The 21,130-nt window shown below is 41.3% G+C and overlaps 1 protein-coding gene across 5 annotated transcripts in view; it reads right to left on the minus strand.

The window, feature by feature from the left end:
- The window catches only part of Ntrk3 (neurotrophic receptor tyrosine kinase 3), a 397,753-nt gene that overhangs the window by 27,617 nt on the left and 349,006 nt on the right, over positions 1 to 21,130 (minus strand). The gene's annotated exons all lie outside the window — the stretch shown is intronic.

Here is a 21,130-nt window from a genome sequence, read left to right on the forward strand (position 1 = left end):
GGAGGAGGAGGAAGAAGAAGAAGAGGAGGAGGAGGAGGAGGAGGAAGAAGAAGAGGAGGAGGAGGAGGAGGAGGAGGAGGAAGAAGAAGAAGAGGAGGGGAAGGAGAAGGGGAGGGGAGGGGAGGGGAGGAGAGGAACACTCCTTGACAAATATCTCCACCCTAAAACTTACCCAGACATAAACTATCCAGAGCTATAGTATCAAGGATAAGAATACTAATGAATGGAGATATCATATGGTTTCTCATTTCATTTTTCTCCATTCCTGTGGGAGAGGTGCCTCTACTGTGCCCACTTCACAGATGAAAACAATATGACTTACCTACACTTTGCCTGAGTAGTATTAGCTTGTGATTGGAGCTCTCTAGGGGATACCTTAAGGATCTTGAAGCTAAACCATGAAAAGGGGTGACATAAACTAATAAGGAGCAAGGGAAATGCTGAAGAATGGTTGCAGCAATAAAAAAGTAAAAAAAATAAAACTTGGAATTATTTGCTCTTAGGAAAAAGGCCCTATCTGCTTTCAGAGTCTCCCACGGCCCCATCACTGCCTTCTGTTGTCCTCTCTTATCCTCACGATAAGGAAAGGGAAAGCTAGAAGGAGATATTTGTTCAGGAAAGGTTTTGCTCATTAGGTTTAGATGTGGGTCTATAGAAATTGGGTGGTCCTGGAATCCTCTCTCGCTGAATCTGTGCAGAATTCATCAGGAACTTCCCTTCTTAGATCCTCATGTATGTTGACTTAAGAATACAAAACTTCTTTAATTATTAAGTCTGTTTACCATTAAAACCATTATCCCCAGACATACAGTATCTGCATGATACAACATGAGCTTCCTCTGAACATAATGGAAGGTGGTGTCTCTCTTTTATATGATTTTATGACCCATCAATGAATTCTATCTAGTCACTCATTATAAAGTCCCCTTTAACCTAGTGATTTTAGCAACCATTGATGATCATTGCCCAAATCTATTATTTCATTAGTGGTTCAGAGGATGACATTCTAATTATAGTATTTCTCCTGCATATGTTAGCAGAAAAATTCTATAAATAAAAACTTCCCTTCATCTGCTATGTGATTGTACTGATTATAGCTTTTATGAAGCAGGCTTGACTATTTCCCTGTATTAACTTGTTTTTAGGAGGCTGAGTTTACCCCTAGGCATTATGGTTTGTTTGTGGTTTGAACACATAGGCTTGAATGTTTGAATACTTAGTCCAGAGCTTATGGAGTTCTTTTGAAAGGAAAAAACAAACAAAAAACAAAAACAAAAAAACAAAAAACAACAACAACAACAAAAACCCCATACTTAAGGAAGTGGATTCCTGAAGGCGGGTCTTGAGATTTTATAGTCTAGCACTACTTCCTGTGCACTCTGCTTCCTTATGGCTAACACAATGTGATCAGCTCTTCCACACTCTTCCTTGCACCATGCCTTCCCCTCCATGGCGGCCTACACCACCTCAAATTTTGAGTTAAAGTAAAAACTTCTGCTCTTAAGCTGCTGTCTGAGAGTTATTGGTCAGAGCTGTAAGAAAAGAAGAGCCACCACTCTCCCAGGGTCAGCTCTGAGGATTTTGGTTTGCTTCTGAAAATCATTTTCAGGACTTGCTCTTTTTCTTTTTTCTTTCTTTCTTTTTTTTTTTTTTAACTCTCACTTGAAGTGTTTCAGTCTGCTGCAGTGACTATTTTTGATGTCTTGTTTCCTTCCATCTTTGACCAATGGAAACCTCTTAAAGCTGTCCCTCCTTCTCTTCTCATATAACCCCAGTGGTCTTTGATGGCACCTTCACTTTCTTACATGAAAGAACATTGTATGCTCCTCTTGTCATTTCCTTCCAGAGCCTTTGAAGCTAATGTTCCTCCAAGGATCTCTGCATCTTTTTGATGCAAAATGGAATCTGGGGATCATAAAATGGATCCTTGTGAGTTCTCCAGGCTACTAGGGTGCTCATCACTTCGGAGTTTTTATAGTGGGAAATTCAAAGCTGGGAATCATTTTTTGAAAGGGAAAATACAACAGGAGCTCATGATTTTGCTTATCCACACTCAAACTCAGGATTGCTTGGCTTCCTTGAACTTTATATTTCTTTTTTTTCTCTCATGCTGAAAATCATGAGTACTAGAATGTAATAATAAAATTATTTAATTTTTCATAACACATTCCTGTGACTTTTAAAGTTATTTACTCTCTTATATTTTACACATGCAGTTTCTCCTCCCTCCTTTCCCTCCCAGCCTTTCCCTTGGCTGCCTTCCTCTCCCCCTAATCCACTTCTTCTCCGTTTCCCTCCAGAAAAGGACAGGCTTCCCAGGAATATCAACCAAACATGGCATATGAAGGTGCAATAAAACTAGACACCTCTCCTCATAGTAAGGTTGGAAGAGGCCAACCAGTAGGAGTAAAAATGTCCAAAAAGGAGGCAAAGACTCAGAAACAGCCCCTAATCCCACTGTTAGGAGTTCCAAAAGAAGACCAAACTAAACAACTACAACACATATGTAAAGGGCCTAGGTCAGTCTTCCATGCAAGGTCTGTGATTGCCATTTCAGTCTCTGTGAGCCCCTATGATCCTAGGTTGTTGATTCTGTGAGTTTTCTTGTGGTGCCCTTGACCCCTCCAGCTTCTTTTTTTCTTTTCACTCTCATACACATAACTTGGTTCCCTGGGAAGACGCATCTCTTGCATTTAACACATACTGGCCTACCTGTACAAAATAGTCTTCCTTCATTTTTAGTTTTTTTGTTTGTTTGTTTTTTTGGTTGGTTGGTTTTTATTGGATATTTTCTTTATTTACATTTCAAATATTTCCCCTTTCCAGGTCTCCCCTTCGGAAACCCCCTCCCCTATACCCTCTCCTTCTGCCTCTATGAGGGTGCTCCCCCACCCACTCACCCACTCCTGTCCTCCCACCCTGGCATTCCCCTACACTGAAGCACTGAACACCCTCAGGCCCAAGGGCCTCTCCTCCTACTGGTGTCCAACTAGGCCATCCTCTGCCACAAATGTGGCCAGTACCATGGGTCCCTCCATGTATACTCTTTGGTTGATGGTCCAGTCCCCGGGAGCTCCAGGGGGTCTGGCCTGTTGATACTGTTGCTCCCTCCATGGGGCTGCAAACCCTCCTCAACTCCTTCAGTCCCTTCTCCAACTCTTCCATCTGGGACCCCTGAGCTCAGTTCAGTGGTTGGCTGCAAGCTTCTGCCTCTGACTTTGTCAGGCTCTGGCAGAGCCTCTCAGGAGACAGACCCTCTGGCTTCTACAATCTCTCTTCTCCCCTCTTTCACAAGTTTCCCCGCATTCCATTTAAGATTGACAATTAATAAATGGGATCTCCCAAATCTGAAAAGCTTCTGTAAGGCAAAGGATGCCATCAATGGAACAAAATGGCAGCCTATAAAATGGAAAACACTTTCTCAACTCCATAGCCGACAAGAAAGCTAATTTCCAAAATATATAAAGAACTCAAGAAGCTAAACATTAACAAACCAAACAACTCAACTTAAAAGGAGGTACAGATCTGAATAGAGAATTCTTAACAGAGGAATCTTTAATGGCTGAGACACACTTAAAGAAATGTTTTAGCATCCTTAGAGCTCAAGGAAATGCAAATCAAAATTGCTTTGATGTTTCACCTTACCCCTGTCAGAATAGCTAAGATAAAAATGACTAATGATAGTTCATGCTAGTGAGGATGTAGAACATGGGGAAGATTCCCCCATTGCTGGTGGGAGTGCAAATTTGTGCAGCTACTTTGGAAATCAATATGGCAGTTTCTCAGAAATTTGGGAATAGTTCTACTTCAAGACCCAGCTATACCACTCCTAGGCATACACCCAAAGGACACTCCTTCCTATCACAAGATCAACTGTGTTCATAGAAGCTTTATTAATTTATTAATTTCCAGTCCAGAAACTGGAAACAACCTAGATGTCCCTCAACTAAGAAATGGATAAAGATAATGTAGTACATTTACACAGCTGTTATAAACATAACATCATGAAAAATTTGGGCAAATCGATGGAAATAGAAAAAAATCATCCTGAGTGAGGTAATCCAGATCCATAAAGATAAACATGGTATGTACTGACTTCTAAGTGGGTCTTATCTGAGTAGAAAAGGATAATCATGCTACAATCCACAGACCTAGGGACAAGTAGAGACCTAGTAACAGGGAGGACTCAAGGAGGAAGTATGAATCTCCCTGGGAAGAGGAAATAGAATGGATATTTTAGGTGGAGTAAGAAAGGGTGGGAAAGAGAACAAGAGGGATCAGTGAGGGGAGAGGGAGGTTGGAAGGAGAGAGTGCTAGGAGCTTCAACTGGAATTGGAGGGCATTTGGGAGACCAGGTAGAAACCTAGTGCAATAGAAACATCCTGGAATCTACGACAGTGACCTTAGCTAAGACTCCTATAATAGAAGATACAGAGCCTGGATCAGTTATCTCCAGTAACCACGCATGACTTCCAGTGGAGGGACTGGAACACCAATCCAGCCACAAAACCTTCAACCCCCAAATTGCCCTGCCTGCAAGATGTGCCAGGGTGAAGATGGTACAGAAATAGTGGGAGTGGTCAACCAATGAGTGGTCCACCTTGAGACACATGCCATGAGAGGGTGCCTTTGATACTGCCTGAAGGGCCAGGTTCCTAAGTCTGAATAACCCAGAGACAAGGTAGAAACTTGACTAGCAGAGAGAGAGAGAGAGAGAGAGAGAGAGAGAGAGAGAGAGAGTAACTGAAATTATTCCTAAAGATATTCTGCTATACTCACAGATTGATAGATTTGTGCTTAGGCCAGTTTTCATTAGAGAGGCTTCATCCAGCAATTTATGCAGATACCCACAGCCAAACAGTGTCACTTCTTAATCATATTAAAAATATATAGATAGTTTCAACATTAAACCATCTACCCTGACCTCAGTTCTTTCTGTCCTTAAGATACACCAACTAGAAAAAATGGAAAGTATAACTTTATCTTAGTTCTTTCAAAGTTACCATATCAACACACTTCTTTATTTTATTGTTTTCAATTTCAGAAATACTTTTTTGGTTTTTATTTTCCAACTTATTTTGTGTCAATTATTGACTATTTTTTTAAAAAACTGAAACATAATTTCAATCTCAAAAGCAAAAATCAAGATCCTTTTACATAAATTACAACTCTATTCTTGTTCTACTGTTCTTCTTGTCACTAGACACTCCTACTCACACCTTCCTATAGAACACAATTAGGGGTTGTTCTAGCTATTTCCCCCTTTTTTTGTCAGATTGTTGGTTTGTTTGTTTGTTCGTACACATATCAATTCAAATTAATTTCTCTTTTCTGTGCTTTGCTTTCTTATTGGGAATTCTCTCTTTCCTTATATAGCTGTACAAGACTCCATTGTGTATGACGACTCCTTAGTTTTTCCAGTCAACCTCAATTTACAGAAGAAGAGCCTTCCTCCCAAGGAAGGCATAAGAGATTGAGAATATTGCTCCCCAAAGTCATTGCCCACCTGAGTTTGCAAAGCTTGAAGATGCATGAAGACCTCCAAATATGTCCCCAGTAAGGATAGTTTTGAGGTACTTTTTTCTTTTTTCTTTTAATTGGGTATTCATTTCATTAACATTTCCAATGCTATCCCAAAAGTCCCCCACATACTCCCCCACCAACTCCCCTACCCACCCACTCCCACTTCTTGGCCCTGTCATTCCCCTGTACTGAGGTATATAAAGTTTGCACGACCAATGGGCCTCTCTTTCCACTGATGCCCGACTAGGCCATTTTCTGATTCATATGCAGCTAGAGACACAAGCTCCAGGGGGTACTGGTTAGTTCATATTGTTGTTCCACCTATAGGATTGCAGATCCCTTTANCTCCTTGGGTACTTTCTCTNGCTCCTCCATTGGGGGCCCTGTGATCCATCCAATAGCTGACTGTGAGCATCCACTTCTGTGTTTGCTAGGCCCTGGCATAGTCTCACAAGAGACAGCTCTATCTGGGTCCTCTCAGCAAAATCTTGCTAGTGTATGCAATGGTGTCAGCGTTTGGAAGCTGATTATGGGATGGATCCCCAGATATGGCAGTCTCTAGATGGTCCATCCTTTCATCACAGCTCCAAACTTTGTCTCTGTAACTCCTCCCATGGGTGTTTTGTTCCTAATTCTAAGAAGGGGCAAAGTGTCCACACTTTGGTCTTCGTTCTTCTTGAGTTTCATTTGTTTAGCAAATTGTATCTTATATCTTGGGTATCCTAAGTTTCTGGGCTATTATACACTTATCAGTGAGTTTTGAGGTATTTTAAAGATCCTCAACTCTTATATGTATGTTTTCTAAACTTGAATATAAAAACTCCCAGTAGTCTAGCAAAGATGCTGGTGATTAGAGAATAAATCTTACACTCTGGAGACTCCAACTTCTTAAAGATAGATAGATAGATAGATAGATAGATAGATAGATAGATAGATAGATAGATAGATAGATCAAAACAAAAATTAATGGGGAAACAAACATAAAAGGTTATTATAGATATAAAAATAAAATAATTATTGATAAGAGACCAATAGATAATCCCAGCAAATAATTCAAAGACTTGAGTCACATGTCAATAAAATAAAAATCCCTTGTATTCACACATATACAAAACCAATAGAATTGATCCTGAATGATAGTATGTATTAACAATAAATAAGTTTATCAATAATGTATGGAGCAATTGATGAATAGAGAAGATAAGTTTCCATTCATATTTTACTTTTAACTCCCATGGTCATCAAAATCTGGGATATATAGTTATTACTTTGATCTACTGTCTGTTTCTGTTCATTGCTAATAATTGCAGGGATACTCATTCAAAAAAATCTCTTAACATTTAAAAACTTATGGTCACTGGACATTAAAAATTAAATTTAAATCTTCATACACATTTTTGTCACAGTAAACCATGATAGAGTGGCCAATAAAGGGCTTTCAAGCATAAAAATAAATTACATAAAGATAAAATTCAGTGTGGTAACTGGAATGAAAATATAAATTCAAGAAGAAAAAGGAGCCATGTAAAAATGGCTGTTTAAGAATTTGTTCATGTGTTAAATAGATGATGTACCAAATTGCTCTGGTATTTAAACTTCATTAGATGCATTAAAGGAATGATGTATTTTTTTAATGTCAATGTTTACAATACTCTGGAAATGATGGCAGCACATGAAACTTTTTAAAAGGTTGCAACCAATGACATAGAAGTTTCTTAATAACAACTTTAAATGTGTTGGAGACATCCATAGCTTTTCAAAATTCTTTTGAGATCATAAAAGTTTAGAGCTCTTGAGTGTAGAACATTCCCATACAGATATGAAATGTCTTCTCTCTCTTGTCTTTTCTTTAGTCTGTATCTCTCTCATTTCCAAATAGAAGTAATAGGAAAAGATGGAAGGAAGAACATCACCCTAAGCCGCCAGCATGTCTGCTTAGGACCCCTGACTACCCACTGTTCACTCTAGCCCTTAGTCCTCAATTGTAGCTGCATCCCTGAAAACTGAAAGTACATAGCACAGAAGGTACTGAGTGGGGCATGGCTGCCTGTGACCCATCACCCGTTCTTTCCAGATGTAGAATGCTATGTGTGGACCACAGGGAACTCTCAGACACCCTCAATCCTCACACATAGTGTTTGCCTCTCTCCTGAACAGGGAATTGTGTTTTTGTATTTCCTCTAATGGGCTCTCACTTTGCTGTGGTGAAGGGGATCCCATTATTCCAGATTAAAGAGAAAATCAACCAGGCTTTGGAAGGTTCTCAGGTCTCTGTATCTATTACCTGGACAAAGGGGCACTAAAACACCCAGATTCCTTCTTCTCACCCAGACATTCAAAACATCTACCCTCAAACAACTCTGTCTAGTTAGGAAACATGGTAACCCATATTCCAAATAGATAAACCAAGACTCAGCAAAGAAGAATAAACACATATCCACAGGGCAGAGTATTTCTGGGAGCAACTCAAACCTCCTCTGTTTGGAAGGAATATGAACTAATCCAGACTTTTTGAAGGAGATAATAAAGTAACCTATCTTCTTTGAGGATTCAGCTACAAAGAACTGTTAAAACTTTGAAACGTATGTTTATGGCCAAATGATCAATCATCTGGAGACTGCCAGTCCTGGTAGAGGCCATTAATTTTTATTTATTCAGTTTTAGTATTTCTTAATTGCATGTCTTAGCACAGAGAAAATATACCATGTGCATTTAAAAAACAAATCAAATGTCAACAGATATCTTCTTCATTACCTGAAAAGTCTGTTTAACACTTAATACATACCCCAGTGGGTTTTGCCTCTTACATCCTATCTTGTGCTGCCACATGCAAAGAGGTACGTCAATCAGGGACAGTTATGTCCTTGAACATGACAATAGCTATGGTCCTAGTAGCCAGCACTACAGTCTGACTGGGCCATCTTTCCAATTGTTACAATGACATGAGTCCTCAGAATTGTGAAGTCAGAATTGCTATACTTGCTTTTGCCTCCCCACCACACACCCCCACCACACACGCACACACACACGACTGTCCCCAAGAACATGTCTGCAAGCTAGTGTCTCACTTCCTGGTTGACAAATTGAAGAACTTGATCCCAAGTCTATCTAGTAGGTACTTGGAATTTTTCCAAGGGAAATAGAGAGAAAATTTACAAAGACATTAGATTGGGGGCTCCCTCCAAGCAGGGCAATGTGGCAGTTTATGCAATGAGCATCCATTTAGCAAAATCTCAGAGAAAAGGATGCTGCATCTGAGCCCCTAGCCTTGGGATTAGGATAAATCCTCAAGTCTTCCAAAACTACAATAAGTTAAGAGTCAAGCTGTTTAGCAGTGTGAGCCTAGAGGACAAACAAGCCTATTGTGCTTCTTCTCAACTCTTTTACCTAGAGCTGAATCTGCCAGGAGCAAAGTTCTTATATGGATGCTCCAGGAACACACACCTTTTTATACCGTCTTATCCCTGCTCCATTTCTAATTGCCAGCATTCATTCATTCAAAGTCCCCCCTGTACTTTAGTATACCTAAGCAATATATATATATATATATATATATATATATGAGACCAGATACATACTGCATTGAAAACATAATTTGGCCCTTACTTTCCTTTCCCGATGCCTAGACTCTAGCCTCCTGGCTGCACTAAAATCTTCTTATGGAAAGAAACTTTAAGATGTTAAAAGAGCTCAATTCACACAACAAAGCTGGAGGTCTCAACTCAGCTACAATTCATAAATCAAACTGGAGACTGAAGAATCCACCCAGATCTCAAATGTGCACACTGATACTATACATAAAGGAAGGCTAAGTCACTCCACTGACTGAGTCTAGATTTTTTTTAATTACCCTGTAATGCTCAAGTACTCACAGTTAGGATCAAATTTGTATTCACATAGATTTAGGTCAAATTACAAATCATTTCTTTCAAACAAAGTTTTGCTCAGCCAGATGTTTTGTTTCCCTTTACGTGGTAAGTGACACCAGAAATGTGTGTTATAGATTGAGAAAGGAGGGAATCTAAAGCAACCAGAGTGATAATGTCTAACTGAGCAGGGACCATATACCAGTTCAGTAACCACAGAGTGTTTATCTTCAGGGAGACTCACTTCCTTGTGCGTGGAATGGGGATAATAACACACCTACTCAAAACATGTACTGAAAAGAAATGATGTAGTAAATGAAAGGGGAAATATATACATGCACAGAGATTTGAATCAAAATCTTCCTTGCAAGCGTTTCCCAAGTTTCCTGGGTCCTAGACATTCTGCTCAGTGAGCCCTCACAACAGTGAGACAACCATATTGGATAAGAAACCAGATTGGGGGGGGGGGGGAAGAAACCAGCCAGTCACTGGAGAAGCATAAACCTGAAAGAATGCATCACCATACCCCAAGCCCTTCTTCTTGTGAGAATTGTGTTTACTTTAGGTTTGGTTTGGTTTTAGTTCATGACAGTGTCACCAACAAGCACTGAGCACAGCCTAAAGGGACAGTCAGGAACTGCATTAGTATCAGTCTTGATTCCTGCATCTGGTCTTTTTTAAAACAACAACAACAAACAACCCCCCCCCCAAAAAAAAAAAAAAAAAACATAGCTATGCTATTCAGGAAAGGCAGCTGGAGTGGATTCCAGAGAAGACAAGACTGGACTAGAATACACAACAGTCTCCTTGCTCTGAGTGAGACCCTACTGTAGGACATAAAGGCAAAATAATTGGGTTCAAGAAGATGAACTCTGACAAGCTGGAGAGATGGCTCAGCGATTAGAGTATTGGCTACTTTTGTAGAAGACCAAGGTTCTGTTCCCAGCATTCACATGGTGGCTTATTTATAACTTAAGTTCCAGTAAGTTTGGTGCCCTCTTCTGGCCTCCATGGGCACCAGGAACTCATGCAGTGCAAATATATATATATATATAGAGAGAGAGAGGCAAAACATTCATACAGACTCCAGAAATTCAAATAACCTCATTAAAATGGGGTACCGAGCTAAACAAAGAATTCTCAACTGAGGAATACAGAACAGCTGAGAAGCACTTGAAGAAAAATGTTCAACATAATTAATAATCAGGGAAATGAAAATCAAAACAACCCTGAGATTCCACCTCACACCAGTCAGAATGGCTAAGATCAAAATTTCAGGTGACAGCAGATGCTGGTGAGGATGTGGAGAAAGAGGAACACTTCTCCATTGCTGGTGCAATTGCAAGCTTGTACAACCACTCTGGAAAACAGGCTGGCAGTTTCTCGGAAAATTGGACATAGTACTACCGGAAGATCCAGCAATTCCTCTCCTGGGCATATACCCAGAAGATGTTCCAACTGGTAATAAGAACACATGCTCCACTATGTTCATAGTAGCCTTATTTATAATAGCCAGAAGCTGGAAAGAACCCAGATGTGTCTCAACAGAGGAATGGATACAGAAAATGTGGTACATTTACACAATGGAGTACTACTCAGCTATTAAAAACAATGATTTTATGAAATTCTTGGGCAAATGGATGTATCTGGAAGATATCATCCTGAGTGAGGTCACCCAGTCACAAAAGAAGTCACTTGATATGCACTCACTGATAAGCTCAGAAACTTAGACAATTTGCAAAACACAAGAAAATCAAGAAAGAAGACCAACGTGTGGATATGTCATTCCTCCTTAGAATAGGAAACAAAATACCCATGGAAGGAGTTAGTTTGGAGACAAAGTTTGGAACTAAGATGAAAAGATGGACTATCCAGAGACTACCCCACCCGGGGATCCACCCATAATCAGCCACCAAATGTAGACACTATTGCACATGCCAGCAAGATTTTGCTGAAAGGACCCAGATATAGCTGCCTCATGTGAGGCTATGCCAGTGCCTGGCAGATACAGAAGTGGATGCTCATAATCATCTATTGGATAGAACACAGGGCCCCCAATGGAGGAGCTAGAGAAAGTACCCAAGGAGCTGAAGGGGTCTGCAACCCTATAGATGGAGCAACACTATGAACTAACCAGTACCCCCAGAGCTCATGTCTCTAGCTGCATATGCATCAGAAGATGGCCTAGTCGGCCATCAATGGGAAGAGAGGCCCCTTGGTCTTGCAAACTTTATATGCCCCAGTACAGGGGAACACCAGGGCCAAGAAGTGGTAGTGGGTGGGTAGAGAAGCAGGGCGGGGGGTGGGGATATAGGGGACTTTCAGGATAGCATTTGAAATGTAAATAAAGAAAATAGCTAATAAAAAGTTGAAAAAAATTCATGCATATACAATAACAGTTACTAAAACTTTAAAAAGAAGAAAAAATAATACAGTCTTTTATGCAAAAGGCAAATTCTCTCTATGACTTGTTTTCTCAATATTAATAAAAGTAAAAACAGCAATACCTAAGTCTGGTTTCTATTACCCAGTACTGGCCGTGAATCCAGGGTCTTGTACATACCCCTTGGCTATGACTCTGGGTCTTTGGTGTGTGTGTGTGTGTGTGTGTGTGTGTGTGTGTGTGTGTGTGTTTGCTTCTTAGGTGCTCTCTTGCTTTCATTTTTATTTTAAGACAAAGTCTTACTAAGTTGCCCAAGCTTGTCTTGAACTCATTCTATAGCACAGGCACAGACCTCCTGCTTCTGCATCCCAAGTGCTGAGATTACAAGTGTGCATGCATGCTATTCCACTTGGATGGTGAGTTTACTGTAGGATTCTGAACTGACAACAGATACACACCACAGGTACCATGAGACCGAGAAGCTTTTCAACAGTCCATGAATATTCTTCTTCATGACCCAGCAGGACCCCGTTTCCTGGGAAACTGAGGATGAGAGCTGGCCTGCATCCTCAGCTTTGGATGAGACACCCAGGCCAAGTGATCTTCTTAATTGATGTTCTTTCTTAATTCTAGTTCCACAGTTCTCGACCTCCTGACTCCACACTGGTGAGATATGTCATCCAGAAGTTACATCTGGATGTTAGGAGAAGCCTGTGCATCTGCTCTTAGGGCCCTGTCTTGATGCCTGAGAAGAAGACAGCGTAAAACAGGTTCTGCTTGCTGCCCCTGATTCCGTTCATCTCAGGACTTTCGGACTCATTAAGGGATGTTTGTAAGGACAGCCATCAGCAGGCAGCTCCTCTGACAAGAGCAAAGGATCCTACAGCATGTTTCCTACAACAACATGATCTCCTTCAGTGGCATGACACCTGCATCATTGCTGGCTGCTTGCAAGTCACCTACTAGGAGGTTTTGCCCACCGTGTGCTCTTCCTCCGATCTTTGTGAAGACTCTTCTGACACAATACCTTTGTATAGCACTCATCTCTCAGAAACAAGACTTCCTAAAGGCTGCCTGGGATGAGGAGAGACAAGTAAACAGCCATGTGCTTGGGCCCAAAGAAGAGCTTAACTGAGCCAAGGCCTAACATTTCTGGAAAATTCAATACCCTGTGTACTTTCTTCAGTGCCCCCGGGGCAAGGGAGAGATCTCCCGTTAGAAGAACTGATGGATTCAGAAACAGAACCTTAGGACAGAGAAAAGGGCCATCTCCCTCCTAAGCAGCCCTCAAAGTGGGAATAGCACATCTTGATGAAGACACAAACTTACAGCCAAGTCACCTGGAGAAATCACTTCACCCTTTGGAATCTCAGTTTCCCCATAGATTAAGTATTAATAAGATTTTTCATGAGGATTAAGTAAAAACAAGCCATAGAAATTTGGACAAGGTGCCTGGAGTTTGGTAACTCTCAATATACATTAGTGAGGAACAGTCAGAGTGACAGTTACTGTGGGCGTTAGTGTGGGAGGGTAGATGTGGGAATGCCAGTCGATTGCTCTACTGTATGTTCATATTAGCATAAAGTCATCTCTGAGCCCAGCATTGAGATCATTTAAGTGAGTGGGTGTGGTTTTCGATGGGTAAGGAGATGGGGATGTTTGGTGGCCAGGGATGGTAGTGATTAAGCTGAATTAGGGAATCGATTTCCAGTGTCCTTGGCTGCAGCACTTTGAGAGTGAAGCTACCCTCAAGGAAAGATATGAAGTCTTTTCTGGTTGTGTGTTGCTGCAAACAGCAACCCAGGCATTTGCTCCCTTTTTCGTCTGGACACTGACTTTCCCTCTCCAGTAAGGTCATGGACTGCAGGGTCAGCATATCAACCAGAAAGGCACAGCTGTTGGCAGGGGTGACAACTACAGCTTACAGATCACTCCAAATTAGTCATTTTAGCTGGAGGGAGAGCAGAGCCCTTGGGCCCCCTTACATTTTATTAACTGCCAACTGAAAATGCCAGAAGGATCGAGAGAAGTGCAAAGAGAGGGAGGGGTGGATTTGGAGTACTTTGCATATTTTAATTACTTCAGTAAACAATACATACCACAGCAGAGACCTGTCATCCATAGCTGCTTCCCCCGGCTAAGGAAAGTTGGAATCTCATCACGAGAGGCAATATGAAGAAGAAGCACAGCCTTGGCAAACTCTTGGCTCCCTCATCTAACCTCACTGAGGGCTGCTGGGACAGCTCAGAGGAGGGTCGGGACAATGGGACTTTGCATACCCCAGAGCTTTCTTGAGAAAAAATGCACCTGTTCACCCAGCGGAAAATGTGATGCTTCTCTGAGTCATGAAACAAAACCCTTTCATCCTGGAGAATGGATACATACAGCTCGAGAGGGAAGAGCTCACTTGCAGGACCACACACACAAAGAAGGAGTTACAGTTCTTCATCTTCACTGGAAGGAGGGGATTCAACTTAGAAAAAGGAAGCTGCAGAGTGTTGTTCTCAGGGAAGCCTGGAGACGGCTGATAACAGCGGCGGCTGGAGGATTCTGTGAACTGCAGACTGATTAATCAACACAAGCTGCTACGTGACTATTTTATTCAGCACAAGTACCTAGTTAGGCATCCCCTGAGAAATTCCAGGAGAGGGGTATTGATTGACCCAGCCACACTACCATGACAGAGGCCAGAGACACCTCCAGCATACTGGAAGGGAGACAGCAGAGTTCCAGAGCTAGTGAAAGCAATGGAATCCAATGGAAAGGCACTGGGTTGGGAGCCAGGTCACCCGCAATTTTGTCACAGTCCTGACAAGATGTGACCCTAGGTCTCTGGAAGCCTAGAGTTCCTTCCAGTCTCAATGTTCACATCTGTAATAATGATGTATTAGACTGAGGGACTGTTAAAAAGTCTTCTCTGCTCAGAGACTACAGGAATTTATCCAGGGCATAATTATTTATCTGAATCAGTATGTGAAGCACATTGAATAAAGGCCTTTTATAGTATTCACAGCCTTGAGTCTGCTTTTCTAGAGAGCTGTGTGTGCCTGAGTGTGTGTGCTTGTACACACTTGCACATGCATGTCTGTATATGTGATCAAGTCAATGAGAGTGAGAGCCCGACCTCAGGTGACCTCAGGATACTACATATACTACATAGTCTCCTATGTCCTTATTTACAAGGTAGGTTGATAGGCTTCAGGAGGAACCATGTGGATTGATCTCTAGGTATCACCTAGTTCAAAACATGAAGTCCCAGTGAAGCAGAGACTGCACAATTCCAAAATGTCCCTCCCTGCCTCGGGAGAAGTTTAAAGTTCCAGGACCCACTTACTTCAACTCAGCCTGCTGTTCTGCAGAGAAGCAAGGGCAGAAGGCAGTCTCAGAACAGGATGGAGGCTCAGAGCTCAGGCTCCATGTAGCATGTGACTTTTCAGGCTATTTCTTGAATCTGTCAGCTGTGTGTAACACCATCTCCCTTTGCAAGCAAGCTCCGTTCTTGGCTTTCTCTTCATGGTTAGAAGATGTAAGATGGGGCTATGTAGATACTCTCAGGACCAACCCAGGAGAAAGTCTTAAATGCTAAGCCAGCAATAGGAAGTGGATGGTTTTTAGCTTCCCCTCTCACAAACACAGCCCTACTCTTTTACATGCATTCCTGTTTCTAAAAGCTTTTCCAGCCTACTGAGAGTTCAATCTTTCCTTGAGTTATCAAGTGGGTTCCCCCAAAATGAGCCAGGCTAAGCACTAGAGTAGGTAATCTCCAGGAAGAGAGCCTTTATCTTCATCTAAATTTATGGCCTCCACTATAACAGAAGAAAAAGATGGTCTCAGTATTTCAACTTTGAGGCCATAGAGAGAACCCATTTCTCATTGAGCAGAGCCACAGAAGAGCAACTTTAGTAGGAGTCACTACCCAGTGCCATGATACATGGTAAGTGCATTAAGATGCATGGCTTCATCCACCCTCCGGAGACACTGGGCTCTAGAAATAAGTATCACCACCCACTTTGCATGGAGGAAAGCAGACAGATAGGAACAGGGAAAGGTTATAAGTAGTAAAGAAAGTAAAGAAAGGGGGAAAGGTTATAGGTAGTTTATTTTAAAACATATGGAAGTCACAAGACTTATGCTTAAAATATTCTAACTCTAAAAGTCAGCAGCCTTGAATGCACCAAGTTGAAATTTTTGTGCACTTCCAAGTTGAAGGAAGACTGAGCAGTAAAGATGTTTTAAAGCATGCAAGCTTATGGGTTGGGATAGCAGATTTAGGAAAATGTGTTAGATAGCTTAGAATTTGTCTTCTATAAACACCCCCACTAAAGCTGAAGGGGGATTTTCATTCTGAAATATCCATATCAGCAGATGCAATGAAGTCGAATGAGGGCTCACATCATCCCAGACAGCACTCATAAAGATGACACCAGACGGCATCCCATGCTTCTCATTCTCATAGACAGACTGGAAAAGGCAAGCAGGCAAGGGTTTTGCCTCCTTGGTCATGACTTTTCTCTGCATGATGTCCAGCTTGGATGCAGAGGTTGTACTGATGATTTCTCAGCTGAATTCCTATACTCAGCCATCCCTGGGAAAGGCAAATCCTGCATGCTGATCTTAGTCTCCAGGGATCTGTGCAACCACAACAATATCTATCATTAAAAAATTCAGAATATGTTTCCTTTGATTGGTTGGACATCTTTCTCCCATCAATATCTCTTTCTGTAATAACAGTGTCAAAGACAAAACAAATGGAGGAATGAGAAGAAAGCTTACATGGGAACGAGAAGGGGGACAGAGAAACCAGCATACGGTGAAGCTGGTGCTATTACATGGGTCCTGGTCTAAAACCAGAAATAATCCTATTTCTGAATTTACTATTAACATGTCACATTGTCTTTTCTGCTTAAAGGATTCTGAGTTAGATATTTCTTTTACTTGGAGCTAAAAGAATCCCAGTAAAACACTGGAAAATTCAACTCTTAACTTTGTCTCTATTCCTAGGATTAAGTGCCTCAATTTTAGAAATGAACACAAGAAGAGAAAATAAGGTAGAAGGTGGAAGGTCTTGCAGAAATGGGCTTCCCCAATGAAGGCCAAAGCAACAACTGTTTCCTTTCACCCACCTTCTGCCATACATGCCCTTAAACACCAGGGTTTTATCATCCATAGGACATCATGTGATAGTTCACGCCCTGTGACCCTGAATGACAGCTTCTTCAGCCAAGTACATGTAAAAGCATTTTGGCTGGAGATCTTGTTGGACTTCTGTTTTCCATCAGGGTTAACCACAAGTGGCTGGAGAGAAGAAATCAGCAATAAGCATCAGAGAAATTAACTCCTGATGGCAGGAGGCCGGCACCAGCCCAGAGACAGCGGAACTCATCACCCCTCCTAGTGTCTACCCACTGGTGGTGGTGTCACAATGCTTCTAGACATATGGATTTCTTATGAGCCATTTGTCTGTGACAGCAATTATGGTTTCAAATGCACTTGACCACCTTTGAAAAGGAAGTTCTGATCAAAGAACAGAAGACAAAGACTAGGATAATTTCCTGTGAGCAACCTTGGATGGTATATCCAGGAAACCTCCTGTCTCCTGAGGGGCTCCCACAGATCCTTAGCTTGAATACCTGAGCTCTACCTCATCCCAAGAATCTCTTGGTATCCTCTTCTAAGGACTTGCTTGACCCTAGATACCTATTCATATCATTATAGTGCTAAAGGGAACCAAGAATTCAGAGATTAGTTGTTATTTAAAGGAGAGATCACCTATTCCGAATAGAACCCAGGGAACTAGTACTGGGAGTGCACAATGGATCCATCTGGTTTTATAAATTTCTGAGGTACCATGTGAATGAGAGGCACCTTTCACAGATTATTGTTTTCATTCCCCTAGCCCATCTCCAAAGATCAATCTTAAGTCTCTCAAGTCACAGGATGATTTTAGATAACAGGGAGGTATAGAATACTACATTTGGTAACCTTACTATGGTGATGTTTGGCTCTATCAATATTACAGTGTGTTTTAAATGAACCTTTGCTTAAAGACAAATTCAATGAAATCAGACCTCTCCCACAGCCTCAGTGACAATTTAAATAGTGACAGCCCAAAGAGGAGTGAACAGTGCCTGCCTCAGTCACCTGCTATAGATCTTAGACATGCAATGAGAAGGGTATATGCATGGGTTGGTTTCAATGGGGAGATAACCTCCTTACCCTTTAGCATGCTGGTATAAAGAGTGTGCCTGCAGCAAGGTGGCTCAGCAGGTAAAGCCACCAGGCCTGAAGGCCAGAGTTCATTCACCAGGACCCACCTGGTGAAATGAGAGAACTGATGCCTGCAAGTTATCCTCTGGCCTTTATGTGAGCAGGCCCACATGCATTCCCATTCATGATAGATAGACAGACAGAATGACTGACTGACTGACTGACTGACTGACTGACTGACTGACTGACTGACAGATGGGTAAAATTATAAATAGGTAGACAGATGATAGACAGGTAGGCACAGAGTGACAGAAATATACATACATACATACATACATACATACATACATACATACATACATACATTTGGGGCTCAGAGCAAGTTCACAGATGAAAATGTATTTTGACCAGCCCTTTTATGCTTGTGTCTAAGGCTTATCCATTGTTCTTCTAGCAGTGACTAACCCTTACTTAGATTTAAGACGTGCCCTATATAGGGCAGAATAGACCATAGATGACCAGCCCCAAAAAGAACTAGAACTAATCACTTCCAGTCCCATTGGGACTTCAAGGAACCTCCACAGACACAAAATGGAGAAGTCAGTCAATGCTGAAAGGGCTTAATGTTTTAGAAGAAAAGCGTTGTTTGGGGTTTTTCGTTTCATTTTGTTTTGTTTTGTTTTTTGTTGTGTTTTGTTTTTATCGGGGAAGGAACTCAGAACTGTAAGTCAGAGAGAAGTATCCTAGGAAAGAGAATGAAGTTTTGTTCTTTAGCTTCTGAGTGAAGGACAAAACCCTGCAACAGCCCATAAGCTTTGAAGAACCAAGGTGTGATTGAGAAGTCATAGAGGAATAATGAGTTGACTACAGTAAGTGGTGTTCAGAGGCCTGTAATACACTCTCTTGGCGTTGTCATTGGAGTGGTAAAGAAAAGGAAGGGGAAGGTAAGGAATAACTTCCCTCTGTCTATAAGGAACACCCTGTAAAACTTAAGGATACTTGCTTTGACTTACATTGAGACTCCATATTCAGGACATCACACTGCAAGATGCTAAGCAGTTAAAAAATTAATCGCCATTGGAAGGGCAGAACACTTATCCTGGGATAAATAGGTTCTGAAAGTTCAGGTAACAAAGCCACTATAGGTAGAAAAACAGCAACCTTTAGAAAAACTGGAGAAGAATGTTGATATCCTAAGATGCATCTTCTCTTTATTATATCAGGTCTGTTCGTGTGTCTAAATAGTGACTTTTCTGGGGAGGTCATGGAACCTCAAGAGTCCATCTTATGTATAAAGCAAGATATTGATTTTTTTTTTTGCCTGGAATACATATGAGAGTACATTGCAAACAGATTCAAAGATGCATAGCTAATATTGTTCAATGTAAGCATGGGCTTTGAGGTGTGGTCCACATACATCTGCTTCTCACAGATAGCATCCCCAAACCCAAGGAGGGGCGTTTGTGTGCTCCATTCACATCACAAAGGCAGTCAGGAATTAGAAACAATCTTCAAACTCAACTTTTCACCCAACCCCATCAAAACACCTTTGGATAGTCTTAGGACTCTGCATGCATTCTCCCCATCAATTAAGTACACCAAAGACCATGCACTGGCCCTCCTTCTGATGTGCATGAGAAGCAGGACCCCTCTTACACCAAGGTCACACTTTCATCTCTGCTTAACATGAACATCACATAAGAAGACTTGCTCACATGCTCCAGAAACAACTTTCCAAGGGCCATCCCCATTCCCGAGAAGAACACAGTGTGAAGAAGCAGATGGATGTTGCTCTGCCTTCATGCACAACCAACAACAACGTGGACACCACCTAACATGTCTAGTTCTTGACCCAGCCATGCACACTAGAACATACATCACAGGGTAGTCTAGGGAGTCCCACTGTACTTTCAATCCCTTAGTTTATGCTAACTGATACCCAAAGATGGTTACTCAGACTGATGATAAAGGTGGAGACTTCAGACATTGGTCCATCTGGGTTTCAGTTCTGGCTCCATTCTCCTTTATTTTTGCATTTAAATGTCAGTGTGTTCATCTCAAAATGGGGCTGTGATAACCTCTTTGTGAGAGCAGTGTAGGCTGAATGAGAAAGTTTACTCAGAAATCCCTAGCAAAGCACCCACCTAGAGTAGACGTTTGTCAAATGCAAGTTACCATTCCCACTTCCACCCTTGGTATTCCAGAAGGAAGAAAGAGAAGCCTTAAGATATCCTAAATGGCAACGTAAATCACAAATTAAGAGACTCCCTACAAAGTTGCTTCTAAAATGAATGCATCAGCCTTATGCACTTTTTGATGTCCTCCTTAGTAATGATTCTAGCACACGAAAGCTAGGCTAACTACCAGGCAAAGCCTACTTTGACAAGGCATGGCCACCAAATATTCTCTCCTTGCTATCTAAAGTTTATATTTATTTCTTCGTTTGATTTTGGACATTTTTAGCTCAGACTTGCTTTTGAAAAAACTAGCCAAATTATAAAAGTCCTGCTTGGAGAACTTAGATAAAATATGCACTATCCTTTCTAAGCAGCTCAATTGCTTTGACATCCTACCTAAAGCTGCACATAGATGCATGTGCTGACGTACACACATAAACTAGTATCACCACTACCAACATCACATACTTCTCTGTCTACTCTCTTCGTTAGTTTTCTTTTGAGGACCTGCCACTTTAATTTGTGATATATCTTAAACTTTATCTTTGCTTTCCCTAATTATCAACAGAGATTTTTTTTTCCTATTTTATTCACCATTGTCCTAATGTACTTGAGGAGGGTACAATGCATGCTATCCATTCCTGTTTAAGTATTAATAGCTTTCTCTATTCATGCTAGCAGGGACCAAATAATCAAGTACACATGATCAATTTATAATAAATAACTGTTCCAATGAGTTAATACCTTTGATCAATTTAGCACTTTGGTAAAACTTGTCAACTCCTGAAACCAATGGTTGGACCCTACTGTAACTGAAAACAGGTGACATTTTGAAAGCAAGTGTAGAGGCTGAGCTCTTGCAACCCTTCTGGCTGCAGGTGTCACATAGCACAAGGCTGGAAATTAAACAAACTGAACCTAAGTAGTAGTGTCAGTGAGAAGCCTATGAAACTGGGGCTCTAGGAGAAGCTGGA

This window comes from Mus caroli, chromosome 7 (genome assembly GCF_900094665.2).
Source record: "Mus caroli chromosome 7, CAROLI_EIJ_v1.1, whole genome shotgun sequence".
Taxonomy (NCBI): Eukaryota; Metazoa; Chordata; class Mammalia; order Rodentia; family Muridae; genus Mus; species Mus caroli.